Source organism: Bos javanicus, chromosome 18 (genome assembly GCF_032452875.1).
Source record: "Bos javanicus breed banteng chromosome 18, ARS-OSU_banteng_1.0, whole genome shotgun sequence".
NCBI classification, from domain to species: domain Eukaryota; kingdom Metazoa; phylum Chordata; class Mammalia; order Artiodactyla; family Bovidae; genus Bos; species Bos javanicus.
The window spans coordinates 61,210,037-61,224,510 of NC_083885.1; the positions used below are offsets into that span (position 1 = coordinate 61,210,037).

Below are 14,474 nucleotides of genomic sequence, written 5' to 3' on the forward strand. Positions count from 1 at the left end.
CACTCTGTATAATAGGATCCAGTTTCATCCACCTCATTAGAACTGATTCAAATGAATTCTTTTTAATGGCTGAGTAATACTCCATCGTTTATATGTACCACTGCTTTCTTATCCATTCGTCTGCTGATGGACATCTAGGTTGCTTCCATGTCCTGGCTATTATAAACAGTGCTGCGATGAACATTGGGGTACACATGTCTCATTCAATTCTGGTTTCTGCAGTGTGTATGCCCAGCAGTGGGATTGCTGGGTCATATTGTAGTTCTATTTCCAGTGTTTTAAGGAATCTCCACACTGTTCTCCACAGTGGCTGTACTAGTTTGCATTCCCACCAACAGTATAAGAGGGTTCCCTTTTCTTTGCACCCTCTCCAGCATTTACTGTTTGTAGACTTTTTAATAGCAGCCATTCTGACCAGTGTGAGATGGTACCTCATTGTGGTTTTGGCTTGCATTTCTCTGATAATGAGTGATGCTGAGAATCTTTTCTTGTGTTAGCCATGTGTATGTCTTCTTTGAAGAAATGTCTGTTTAGTTCTTTGGTCCATTTTTTGATTGGATCATTTATTTTTCTGGAATTGAGCTGCAGGAGCTGCTTGTTTATTTTTGAGATTAATTCTTTGTCAATTGCTTTGTTTGCTATTCTTTTCTCCAATTCTGAAGGCTGTCTTTTCACCTTGCTTACGGTTTCGTTCATTGTGTAAAGGCTTTTAGGTTTAATTAGGTCCCATTTGTTTATCTTTGCTTTTATTTCCATTGCTCTGGGAGGTGGGCCATAGAAGATCCTGCTGTGATTTATGTCAGAGAGTGTTTTGCCTACGTTTTCCTCTAGGAGTTTTATAGTTTCTGGTCTTATATTTAGATCTTTAATCTGTTTTGAGTTTATTTTTGTGTATGGTGTTAGAAAGTGTTCTAGTTTCATTCTTTAGCAATTGGTTGGCCAGTTGTCCCAGCAGCACTTGTTAAAGAGATCGTCTTTTCTCCATTGTATATTCTTGCCTCCTTTGTTAAAGATGAGGTGTCCATAGGTGCGTGGATTTATTTCTGGGCTTTCCATTTTGTTCCATTGATCTATATTTCTGTCTTTGTGCCAGTACCGTACTGTCTTGATGACTGTAGCTGTGTAGTATAGTCTGAAGTTAGGCAGGTTGATTCCTCCAGTTCCGTTTTTCTTTCTCAAGATTACTTTGGCTATTCGAGGTTTTTTGTATTTCCATACAAATTGTGAAAGCATTTGTTCTAGGTCTCTGAAAAACACCATTGGTAGCTTGATAGGGATTGCATTGAATGTGTAGATTGCTTTGGGCAGTATACTCATTTCCAGTATATTGATTCTTCCAATCTATGAACATGGTATATTTCTCCATCTATTTGTGTCCTCTTTGATTTCTGTCATCAGTGCTTTATAGTTTTCTATATATAGGTCTTTTCTTTCTTTAGGTAGACTTATTCCTAAGTATTTTATTCTTTTTGTTGCAATAGTGAATGGAATTTTTTCCCTTAATTTCTCTTTCTGTTTTCTTATTGTTAGTGTATAGGAATGCAAGGGATTTCTGTGTGTTAATTTTATATCCTGCAACTTTACTATAGTCATTGATTAGCTCTAGTAATTTTCTGGTGGAGTCTTTAGGGTTTTCCATGTAAAGGATCATGTCATCTGCAAACAGTGAGAGTTTTACTTCTTCTTTTCCAATCGGGATTCCTTTTATTTCTTTTACTTCTCTGATTGCTGTGGCTAAAACTTCCAAAACTATGTTGAATAGTAGTGGTGAGAATGGGCACTTGTCTTGTTCCTGACTCTTGGGGAAATGCTTTCAATTTTTTCCCCATTGAGGATAATGTTTGCTGTGGGTTTATAATATATGGCTTTTATTATGTTGAGGTATGTTCCTTCTACTCCTGCTTTCTGGAGGATTTTTATCATAAATGGATGTTGAAATTTATCAAAGGCTTTCTCTACATCTATTGAGATAGTCATATGGTTTTTATCTTTTAATTTGTTAACATGGTGTATCACATTGATTGATTTGTGGATATTAAAGAATCCTTGCATCCTTGGGATAAAGCCCACTTGGTCATGATGTATGATTTTTTAATATGTTGTTGGATTCTGTTTGCTGAATTTCGTTAAGGATTTTTGCATCTATGTTCATCAGTGATATTGGGCTGTAGTTTTCTTTTTTTGTGTGTGGCATCTTTGTCAGGTTTTGGTATTAGGGTGATGGTGGCCTCATAGAATGACATTGGAAGTTTATCTTTCTGCAATTTTCTGGAAGAGTTTGGGTAGGATTGGTGTTAGCTCTTCTTTAAATTTTTGGTAGAATTCAGCTGTGAAGCCGTCTGGTCCTGGGCTTTTGTTTGCTGGAAGATTTCTGATTACAGTTTCGATTTCCGTGCTTGTGATGAGTCTGTTAAGATTTTCTATTTGTTCCTGGTTCAGTTTTGGAAGGTTATACTTTTCTAAGAATTTCCCCATTTCTTCCAAGTTGTCCATTTTATTGGCATATAGTTGCTGATAGTAGTCTCTTATGATCCTGTGTATTTCTGTATTGTCTGCTGTGATTTCTCCATTTTCATTTCTAATTTTGTTGATTTGCTTCTTCTGCCTTTGTTTCTTGATGAGTCTGGCTAATGGTTTGTCTATTTTATTTATCTTCTCAAAGAACCAGCCTTAGCTTTGTTGATTTTGGCTATGATCACCTTTGTTTCTTTTGTATTTCTTTCTGCCCTAATTTTTAAGATTTCTTTCCTTCTACTAACCCTGGGGTTCTTCGTTCCTTCTTTTTCTAGTTGCTTTAGGTGTAGAGCTAGATTATTTATTTGGCTTTTCTCTTGTTCCTTGAGGTAAGCTTGTATTGTTATGAACGTTCTCCTTAGCACTGAGTCCCACAGGTATTGGGTTGTTGTGTTTTCATTATCATTCGTTTCTATGAATATTTTGATTTCTTTTTGATTTCTTCAGCGATTCGTGTTGTTTAGCCTCCATACTTTTGTATTTTCAACAGTAGTCTTTTTTTTTTTTTTTTTGTATTTTTTCCTGTAGTCTTACTGCATCGTGATCAGACAAAATGCTTGGAATGATTTCAATTTTTTTGAATTTACCAAGCCTAGATATATGGCCCAGGATGTGATTTATCCTCTAGAAGGTACTGTGTGCACTTGAGAAAAGGGTAAAATTCATTGTTGGGATAAATGTCTTATAGATATCAATTAAGTCTAACTGGCCCATTGTGTTATTTAAAGCTTGTGTTTTCTTGTTAATTTTCTGTTTAGTTGATCTATCCATAGGTGTGAGTGGGGTATTAAAGTCTCCCACTATTATTGTGTTCCTGTTAACTTCCCCTTTCACACTTGTTAGCATTGCCTTACATATTGTGGTGCTCCTATGTTGGGTGCATGTACATTTTTAATTGTTATATCTTCTTCTTGGATTGGCCCTTTGATCATTATGTAGTGTCCTTCTTTGAGTCTTTCATGGCCTCTATTTCAAAGTCTATTTTATCTGATGAGTATCACTACTCGTGCTTTCTTTTGGTCTCCATTTGTGTGAAATATCTTTTTCCAGCTCTTCAGTTTCAGTCTGTATGTGTCCCTTGTTTTGAGGTAGGTCTCTTGTAGACAACAGATATAGGGGTCTTGTTTTTTGTATCCATTCAGCCAGTCTTTGTCTTTTGGCTGGGACATTAAACCCATTTACATTTATGGTAATTATTGATAAGTATGATCCTGTTGCCATTTAATTTGTTGTTTTGGGTTTGAGTTTATAAACTATTTCTGTGTTTCCTGTCTAGAGAAGATCCTTTAGCATTTGTTGAAGAGTTGGTTTGGTGGTGCTGAAATTCTCAGCTTTTGCTTGTCTGTAAAGCTTTTGATTTCTCCTTCATATGTGAATGAGATCCTTGCTGGGTACAGTCATCTGGGTTGTAGGTTTTTCTCTTTCATCAGTATAAGTATGTCCTGCCATTCCTTTCTGGCCTGTAGAGTTTCTATTGAAAGATCAGCTGTTATCCTTATGGGAATCCCCTTGTGTGTCATTTGTTGTTTTTCCCTTGCTGCTTTTAGTATTTCAAAACAGTTTTCTTTACCTCAAGGTTAAAGCAGATGTGCTTTGAGGGTCTGACAGGCTGTGTTTTTTACACAAAGTTCAGGCTGAACCACAGATAAGCCAAACTGACTTCCCCATACCTCAGTATGTGAACTATTTCTCCATCACAGAATATAAAATATCTTAAAAACATATAATCCTGCAATTCTACTTCTGAGGATAAACCCAGAAGAGTTGAAATCACACTTGGGAAGAGACATGTGTACACACATGTTCACAGCACCATTATTCACAGTAACTAATCCTGGAATGTGAAGTCAAGTGGGCCTTAGAAAGCATCACTACAAACAAAGCTAGTAGGGGTGATAGAATTCCAGTTGAGTTATTCCAAATCGTGAAGGATGATGCTGTGAAAGTGTTGCACTCAATATGCCAGCAAATTTGGAAAACTCAGCAGAGGCCACAGGACTGGAAAAGGTCAGTTTTCATTCCAATCCCAAAGAAAGGCAATGCCAAAGAATGCTCAAACTACCACACAATTGCACTCATCTCATACGCTAGTAAAGAAATGCTCAAAATTCTCCAAGCCAGCCTTCAGCAATATGTGAACCGTGAGCTTCCTGATGTTCAAGTTGGTTTTAGAAAAGGCAGAGGAACCAGAGATCAAGTTGCCAACATCCGCTGGATCATCAAAAAAGCAAGAGAATTCCAGAAAAATATCTATTTCTGCTTTACTGACTATGCCAAAGCCTTTGACTGTGTGGATCACAATAAACTGTGGAAAATTCTGAAAAAGATGGGAATACCAGACCACCTGATCTGCCTCTTGAGAAGTTTGTATGCAGGTCAGGAAGCAACAGTTAGAACTGGACATGGAACAACAGACTGGTTCCAAATAGGAAAAGGAGTTCGTCAAGGCTGTATATTGTCACCCTGTTTATTTAACTTATATGCAGAGTACATCATGAGAAACGCTGAACTGGAAGAAACACAAACTGGAATCAAGATTGCCGGGAGAAATATCAATAACCTCAGATATGCAGATGACACCACCCTTATGGCAGAAAGTGAAGAGGAACTAAAAAGCCTCTTGATGAAGGTGAAGGTGGAGAGTGAAAAAGTTGGCTTAAAGCTCAACATTCAGAAAACGAAGATCATGACATCCGGTCCCACCACTTCATGGAAAATAGATGGGGAAACAGTAGAAATAGTGTCAGACCTTATTTTTCTGGGCTCCAAAGTCACTGCAGATGGTGACTGCAGCCATGAAATTAAAAGACGCTTACTCATTGGAAGGAAAGTTATGACCAACCTAGATAGCATATTCAAAAGCAGAGACATTGCTTTGCCAACAAAGGTCCTTCTAGTCAAGGCTATGGTTTTTCCAGTAGTCATGTATGGATGTGAGAGTTGGACTGTGAAGAAGGCTAAGTGCTGAAGAATTGATGCTTTTGAACTGTGGTGTTGGAAAAGACTCTTGAGAGTCCCTTGGACTGCAAGGAGATCCAACCAGTCCATTCTGAAGGAGATCAGCCCTGGGATTTCTTTGGAAGGAATGATGCTAAAGCTGAAACTCCAGTACTTTGGCCACCTCATGCGAAGAGTTGACTCATTGGGAAAGACTCTGATGCTGGGAGGGATTGGAGGCAGGAGGAGAAGGGGACGACAGAGGATGAGATGGCTGGATGGCATCACTGACTCGATGGACGTGAGTCTGCCCACCAACTCTGGGAGTTGGTGATGGACAGGGAGGCCTGGCGTGCTGCAATTCATGGGGTCGCAAAGAGTCGGACACAACTGAGCGCCTGATCTGATCTGATTTGAAGATATGAAAGCAACCCAAGTGCCTATTGACCAAAGTATGGTTAAGCCAATGTGGTAGGTACCAATAACACAGTATATTCCACATTTAAAATGAATAGAATATAATACATGCTACAACATGGGTACACCTAGTGGACATTATACAAATAAAATAAGGCTGACAAGAGAGGACAAATATTGGATGGTTCCATTGAAATGAAGTGGTCAGTGTGGTCAGATTCATAGGGAGAAAGTAGAATGGTGTTGCCAGGAGCTGGGGAAGGAAAAAGGGGGAATTGTTGGTTAATGTGTACAGAGTTTCTGTTTTGCCAGAGGAAAAAAAGTCCTGGGGTTTGGTTGCACAAAATGTGAATGTACTTAACATGGAAATGGGGGAGGTCGTTGACCCCCATGTCCTCTGCCTGCCTTCTGTCTGTGGTAAAAGCTTATCAAAAGAATAAATTTACTCCAAGAAGGGAGAGCATGCAGAAACAAAGGAAAACAGTCAAAGGAGAACACATAATAATAATAATAATATAGTGATTAAGCATAGTCAAAGACCATTAGTTCCTTCTCAAGGGCTACAGACAATATTCTGAGAGCATGTAGATACAGACATTTCCACCAGCTGGAAGAAGTTAACTAACTGATGACCAGAGGGTAGCCATGACAACAGGTGCCCCAATTCTGAGAACTAGCCTCAAGGAAATGGGAACAAGCTGACCTTGTTACTGAAGTTTAACTGTACCTAAAACAGTCAAGACAACGCTGGTCAGCTCACTGATGACCAATTTCAAGATGACTGTCAGAGTGAACTGTGCTGTTTCTGAATGTACCACCCTCTCTGAGACTATAAAAGCTCTTGTGCTCTGCTCAGGTATGTCTGACTCTTTTCAAACCTATGGACTGTAGCCCACCAGGCTCCTCTGTCCATGGGATTCTCCAGGCAAGAATACTGGAGTGGGTTGCCATGCCCTCTCAGGGAATCTCCCAACCTAGGGTTTGAACCCAGGGCTTTTGCATCCAGGCAGATTCTTCAGTGTTTCAGCCACCAGGGAAACCCAAGGATACTGGAATGGGTAGCCTATTCCTTCTCCAGGTGATCTACCTGACCCAGAAACTGAAGTGCTATCTCCTGTACTGCGGGTGGAATCTTTACCAGTTGAACAACAGGGAAACCCACTGAAGCTGTTACTGTCTGCTTGTTGGGGTGGGCAGGGGGGTTGACCTTTGGCAGTAGTATAACCCTCCTCCCACCCATTGCTGGCATCTAAAATAAAGCAAACTTTCCTTCCACCAACCTGGCCTTCTTAATGGCTTTTGAGGAGCCAGCAGCCAGACTCTGCTTTTGGTTATGACACAACTGAACTAATTAGTTAAAGAGGGTTCAGTTAAGTTCAGTTCAGTGGCTCAGTCGTGTCTGACTCTTTGTGACCTCATGAATCACAGCACACCAGGCCTCCCTGTCCATCACCAACTCCCAGAGTTCACCCAGACTCACGTCCATCGAGTCAGTGATGCCATCCAGCCATTTCATCCTCTGTCGTCCCCTTCTCCTCCTGCCTCCAATCCCTCCCAGCATCAGAGTCTCTTCCAATGAGTCAACTCTTCGCATGAGGTGGCCAAAGTACTGGAGTTTCAGCTTTAGCATCATTCCTTCCAAAGAAATCCCAGGTCTGATTTCCTTCAGAATGGACTGGTTGGATCTCCTTGCAGTCCAAGGGACTCTCAAGAGGCTTCTCCAATACCACAGTTCAAAGGCATCAATTCTTTGGTGCTCAGCTTTCTTCACGGTCCAACTCTCACATCCATACATTTCCACTGGAAAAACCGTAGCCTTGACTAGACAAACCTTTGTTGACAAAGTAATGTCTCTGCTTTTGAATATGCTATCTAGGTTGGTCATAACTTTCCTTCCAAGGAGTAAGTGTCTTTTAATTTCATGGCTGCAGTCACCATCTGCAGTGATTTTGGAGCCACCCAAAATAAACTCTGACACTGTTTCCACTGTTTCCCCATCTATTTCCCATGAAGTGGTGGGACCGATTGCCATAATCTTCGTTTTCTGAATGTTGAATTTTAAGTCAACTTTTTCACTCTCCTCTTTCACCTTCATCAACAGGCTTTTTAGTTTCTCTTCACTTTCTGCCATAAGGGTGTTGTCATCTACATATCTGAGGTTATTGATATTTCTCCCGGCAATCTTGATTCCAGTTTGTGTTTCTTCCAGCCCAGCGTTTTCTCATGATGTACTCTACGTATAAGTTAAATAAGCAGGGTGACAATATGCAGCCTTGACATACTCCTTTTCCTATTTAGAACCAGTCTGTTGTTCCATTAAAATTGTCAATTTCCTGTTATTTGTACATTGTTGGTGGTTTATTCACTAAGACATGTCCGAGTCTTGCGATCCGATGCACTTTAGCTTGCCAGGCTCCTCTGTGTATGGGATTCTCCAGGGGAGAATACTGGAGTAGGTAGCCTATCCCTTCTGCAGAGGATCTTCTCAACCCAGGAATCGAACCTGGTCTCCTGCATTGCAGGCAGATTCTTTACCGACTGAGCTATGAGGGAGATGTCATTTGTATGTTACCCCAGTTAAAAAACATCTTTGAAAATCCCGTGACGGTAACCACAGACATGTTAAGGGCTGACAGGAACTTTGCATAAGCTTCCGGTCCTCCCAGCCTCCTCCCCACCACAACTACCCAGGAGTTAAAGGTTGTCTTCTGTGCTCAGTGACTTCCCTCTTTGGTTTTTGGACAAACATCAGCTCCTGCCCTGCGCGCCTTAACTTCAGCCTCCCTGACTGACCCAGTGCTCCAGACTCTGCTCCAAGGATCCAGTAAGTCTCGGGTCACCCTCTTCTGTAGGAGACTGGGTGCTGAGTTCACATCCTCCCAAAGAGACCTCTGCAACCCCAGAGTGCAGAGGGGTCAGCCTGGGTCCAGCCTGAGGGTGGAGAGACCTGTTTTCCAGATGAAAGTAGAAGGAGCTGTGAGCTATTGTGTTTGTGTGAGAAGAGTAGGGGCTGCGAGAGATGGGATCTATGTCCAAAGGCTCTTCGACCGGTTTTAGTCTGGTGCTCACTCAACACTCAGATGACCCTCACATAGAGTTTGTGATTTGGGTACCACTGCCTTCAGTCTCCTGTCTCCTTTCTGCCCTCCATGTCTGCTGATGCCTCATCTAGGAGCTGAGCATTCTGCTGGGGATGACTCACTGGTGTTTCATGTTAAGTTACCTTGGAGTTGTGTACACTCAGCAACTCTGTGAAGCTGGCTCTCCTGTTTATCACTGGCATCATTTTTTTTTTCTTAGTTGTGGTAAAATATACATAAATTTGCCATCTTCACCATTTTTAAATGAACGGTTCAGCAATATTGGGTAAATTTACACAGCTGTGACACTAATTTGCAGAACTCTCTTTGTCTTGTAAAACCGAAACTGGGTTCTCATTTAACAATGACTCCCTATTTTTCCTCTCACCCAGTCCCTAGTAAACCACTGATCTATTTCTGTCTGTGTAAATTTGACTATATCAGGTACTTCATTGAAGTGAACCATACAGTATTTGTCTTTTGGAGACTGCCTTTTTATCATTTAGCATATTGTTCTCAAGTCTCTTGTCCACTAGGGTATTGTCCCTGTTGTAGCATGGGTCAGAATTTCCTGTCTTTTTATTGCTGAATAATATTCCTCTGTCGGCACACATCACTTTCTAGTCATCCATTTTTCGTGGATGGCTGTTTGGGTTGCTTTCATCTTTCAGCTATTGTGAACAAAGCTGCTACAAACATGGGTGTGCAAATGTCTCCTGTGACCTCACTTTCAGTTCTTTTGAGTGTATTCTGAGAAGTGGGATTGCCCAAACATGATGGTAATTTCAGTTTTGGTTTTTTTGAGGAACCACCATACTTTATCCATAGCAACTGCACCATTTTATGTTCCTAACGAGAGGTCTCAAAGGTTCATCAGCAGTGTTTGACCAAGAAGGAAACACAGGTCCAGAGAAGTATATGACTTGTTCAAGGGCCGAGAGGTGTTCGTGGGGCCAAGATGCTGATCATAGCTTCCTGACTCTTTGAATGCTTGCCCTCAACCATAATGCTCAACTTGGACCTTAGAGTAACATGGACAGAAGCCCCCTGCCCTTAACTAGTGTTCACTGAGTCAGCCTAGCCTTGCAGAGCAGTGTAATGGGGAGACATTCTATGTCCCAAAGGATTGAAAACACAGTCTCTCGTTTCTGATTCAGAATGAAGATTAGTCCTCCCTCCCTCCAGGCACTTGGGAGGCCATCTGTTTTTCCTTTTTTTTATTTCCAAAAATTTAATAATACTTTATTTTTTAAATGTTTACATTTTTTTTTTTAGTTGGAGGATAATTGCTTTACAATGTTGTGCTGGTTTCTGTGTAAAACAAGGAGGCTCAGTCATAATTATGTGTACATGTCCCCATCCCTCTAGGTCAGCACGGAGCTCCAGACTGAGCTCCTCATGTTCTACAGCGGCTTCCACGAGCTATCTGTTTCACACATAATCGTGTATAAATGTCAGCGCTACTTTCTCAGTTCGTCCCACCCTCTCCTACCTCAACTGTGTCCACAAGTCTGTTCTTACATCCTTCCCTACAAATAGGTTCATCTGTCCTATTTTTTTAGATTCCATACATATTCATGATATACAATATGTGTTTTTCTCTTTCTGAGTTTTTTCACACTGTATAACAGACTCTAGTTTATTTATCTCACTACAAGTGACTCACATTCATTCTTTTTTATGGCTGAGTAATACTTCATTACCTATATGTACCACATCTTCTTTATCCATTCATCTATCTATACACATCCAGGTTGCTTCCATGTCCTGCCTGTTGTAAACCGGGCTGCAAAGAACATTCATGTACATGTACTTTTGTGATTTGGTTTGATTTGACTTTGGTTTTCTCAGGGTTTATGCCCAGTAATGGGTTGCCGGGTCATACAGTAGTTTTATTCCTAGTTTGTTCAGGAACGTCCATCCTGTTCTCCATAATCACTGTGTCAGCTTACTTTCCCACCAACAGTGCAGAAGAGTTCCCTTCTCTCCACATCCTCTCCACCATTTATTGTTTGTAGATTTTCCAATTGTGACCATTCTGACATCTGTGAGGTGACAGCTCACTGACATGTGGACCCAGTGGGGGAAGGAGAAGGTTGAACAAACTGGGGGATTAGGATTGACATGTATACACTACATGTGCAAAACAGAAAGCTAATAGGAACCTGCAGAGAGCACAGGCACCTCAGCTTGCAGCTCTGTGATGCCCTAGAAGGTTGGGATGGGGGGTGGGGGATGGGGTGGGAGGGACTCCCAGCAGGTAGGGGATATATGTATACATATAGCTATTCACTGGGCTTCCTTCCCTTGTGGCTCAGCAGTAAAGGATCCACCTGCCAATGCAGGAGATGCCGGTTTGATCCCTGGGTTGGGAAGATTCCTTGGAGAAGGAAATAACAACCCAGTCCAGTATTCTTGCCTGGAGAATCCCATGGACAGAAGAGCCTGGTGGGCTACAGTTCATGGGGTGGCACACAGTCAGACACAACTGAGCGACTGAACAGCGACAAAGCTGATTCACTTCTTTGTGTCATAGAAACTAACACAACATTGTAAAGCAATACACCCGTGGCTGACTCATGTCAATGTATGGCCAAAACCACTACAATATTGTCAAATAATTAGCCTCCAATTAAGATAAACAATTTTTTAAAAATTTAAAAAGAGAACACTCAAATGAATAAAATCAGAAAGGAGATATTATAAATGGTACTTTAAATATAGAGTCTTATAAGAAACTACTATGAAAAACTATATGCCAACAAATTGGATAACCTAGAAGAAACAGATCAAATTTTTAGAAGCATCCAACATATCAAGACAAAGTCAGGCTAAAATAAACAATATGAATAACAAACAAGTAAGGAGGTAAAATCAGTGATCAGAAACCTCTCAGCACAAAAACAAGATAGTTTCACTGGCAAATTTTACAAAACATTTGATTTTTTAAAAACTGTTATAATGTTGGCCACACTAGGTTTTAGTTGCTGCATGTAGGGTTTCTCTCTGGTTGTGGCGAGGGGGCTACTCTTTGCTTTGGTGTGCATGCTTCTTGAGGTGGCTTCTCTTATTGTGGCGCACAGGCTCAGTAGTTGTGGAGCACAGGCTCAGTAGTTGTGGAGCACAGGCTTAGTTGCTCCATGGCACGTGGGATCTTCCCAGACCAGGAATCGAATCTATGTACCCTGCATTAGCTGGTGGATTCTCATCCACTGTGCCACCAGGGAAGTCCAAAAAGTAAGAATATCAACAAACACGAAAAAACTACATTTATTTCTAGACTCCTTCCGTTTACAAGATAATGGAGAAAACTCGTGGTGTGTGTGTATGCGTGTTCCCGAGAGGGTCCCCTCATAATGGAAGAATCTTTGACGATACCATGATTGGGAATTTTTTCATCCTCTTCCCAGGTCACATGATTTTCTCTCGACTCCCCTGTGATTTAGTTTCCATTCTGTCAGGGCTAGCCTGGATTTGGTATTTGGATTGGTTTCCAAATGCAACCAAGAAAGGAAACCCACTGGTCTAAGGCACAGTGATGAATTCATGTCAAAAACAGGATGCACGGGGGAGGGGGCAGAAGGCAAGAGAGAAATAGAGTGAGATGAAAAAGTGTTTCCATCTGAGACAGAAGAGGCAGGAAGAGGAGGCACAGATGGGAGGACTAACATGCTGAAGACTGGGTTGGGGGCAGGGGCCAGGGTGGGGCAGGTTATCAACTGTGAATCACAGGTCACAGTGAACTCAACATCAGTGTAAAATATTCACATATAATGTAAACACAAAGTACCCAAACTCAGCGATGGTTATGGAATTGAGTAACAATTTCAGACACTTTTGGAAGTACATAAAAATGAAAAGATGTTAGTATTTGAGAGATAGAGGGCAGGGAAGTTAGGGGAGGGATAATGATCAGCACACTCACTTGGAAACACAGGGTAACTGTTGAATGAAAAAGGAAAAAGAACAGGAATGTGAGCGTACCTCTGACAGTTACCGCAGTCACCGTGAGATGAATTAAAAACATGGGAAATTATGTTGAAAAGATGAGAGGGTGGGGAGAAAGCAGCAGAGTTGGACCTGAGTGACTCTCATGAATCATAACAGGAAGAGACTGCCTGTCAGTTGGGGTTGTCTACTGGGCTTCCCTGGTGCATCAGTGGTAAAGAACCTGCCTGCCAAAGCAGGAGACGTGGGTTTGACCCCTGGGACTGGAAGATCCCCTAAAGGAGGAAATAGCAACCCTCTCCAGTATTCTTGCCTGGGAAACCCCATGGACAGAGGAACTTGGCATGTTACAGTCCATGGGGCCACAAAAGAGTCAGACATGACTGAGTGACTAAACAAGAAGAAAATTCTATACAATGTGATATCAGACATGCCATTCTCATGGCTTAAGTCTCTGTCCTTACATTACTTTAAACTCTGTATGTTTTCTCCTATTAAATTACAGTTGTTTAAAAAGTCAGATTTTTTAAAAACCAATGTGGAATTTTTTTCAATATAAGATATGTGGGTTGGATTCCAAATGTCCTGCTGTTGTGAAAGGGGGGAGTGCTCCTTACTACTAAATCCCTAATGCCTATTTTAGATGTCTTATTTTTTAAAATTTAGACTCTCACTCATTGGCTGCTTCAATTTGAGCTATTTTCTTTTCATTTTATTGAAGTATAGTTGATTTACAGTGTTGAGATAATTTCTTCTGTACAGCAAAGTGACTCAAATATACATATATATTGATATATTCTTTTCAATGACATGTATCACAAGATATTGATTATAGTTCCCTGTGCTATACAGTAGGATCTTGTTTATCTATATAGAATAGTTTGCATGTGCTAATCCCAAACTCCCAATCCTTCCTTCTCCCTCTCCCTTGGCCATCATATGTCTGGTCTCTATGTCTGTGAGTCTCTTTCTGTCTCATAGATAGGTTCACTTGCATTGTATTTTAGATTCCACATATAAGTGATATCATATGGTATTTGTCTTTCTCTTTCTGACTTATTTCAGTAACTATGATAAGCTCTAGGTCCATACTGCTGCAAGTATCATTGTTACATTTTTCATGGCTGAGATACCTTCCATTGTATGCATGTATGAATATATATGTATGTGTATATATATATATATTTGTTGTTGGTTAGTCACTCAGTTGTGTCTGGCTCTTTTGTGACCCAACGGACTATATCCTGCGAGGTTTCTCTGTCCATTGGATTACCCAGGTAAGAATACTGGAGTGGGTTGCCATTCCTTTCTCCAGGAGATCTTCCTGACCCAGAGATGGAACTGGGAACTAGTGCATTGCATGCAGATTCTTTACATCTGAGCCGCCAGGGAAGCCCTCATCATATTGTAGAAGCATTTAAATTTATTGTTCTTGGGGCAGATAATCTTGTCCTCTATCCTCCTAGGTTCTCTGTCTAGAGCCTGCAAAGAAGACACAGGAAGGGTAGATGAACAGGAGAAAGAACTCCATCTACAACTAGCCTTCTGTTTACATTTCCTGAGGAACGAAGCAGGTGA

General features: G+C 41.0%; 1 protein-coding gene across 7 annotated transcripts in view; it reads left to right on the forward strand.

The window, feature by feature from the left end:
• The window catches only part of LOC133231013 (cationic amino acid transporter 3-like), a 128,344-nt gene that overhangs the window by 38,301 nt on the left and 75,569 nt on the right, over positions 1–14,474 (forward strand). For 4 of the 7 annotated variants that reach the window (XR_009731014.1, XM_061389172.1, XM_061389175.1 and 1 more), the window contains exons 1-2: positions 8,548–8,692; positions 14,363–14,470. The exons of 1 other annotated variant lie outside the window; for it this stretch is intronic. The gene's annotated coding sequence lies outside the window, so the exon portion shown is untranslated. Of the gene's footprint in view, positions 1–8,547; positions 8,693–14,362; positions 14,471–14,474 lie in introns of those variants that run through there. 2 more of the 7 variants (XM_061389174.1, XM_061389170.1) reach the window with 2 other exon arrangements.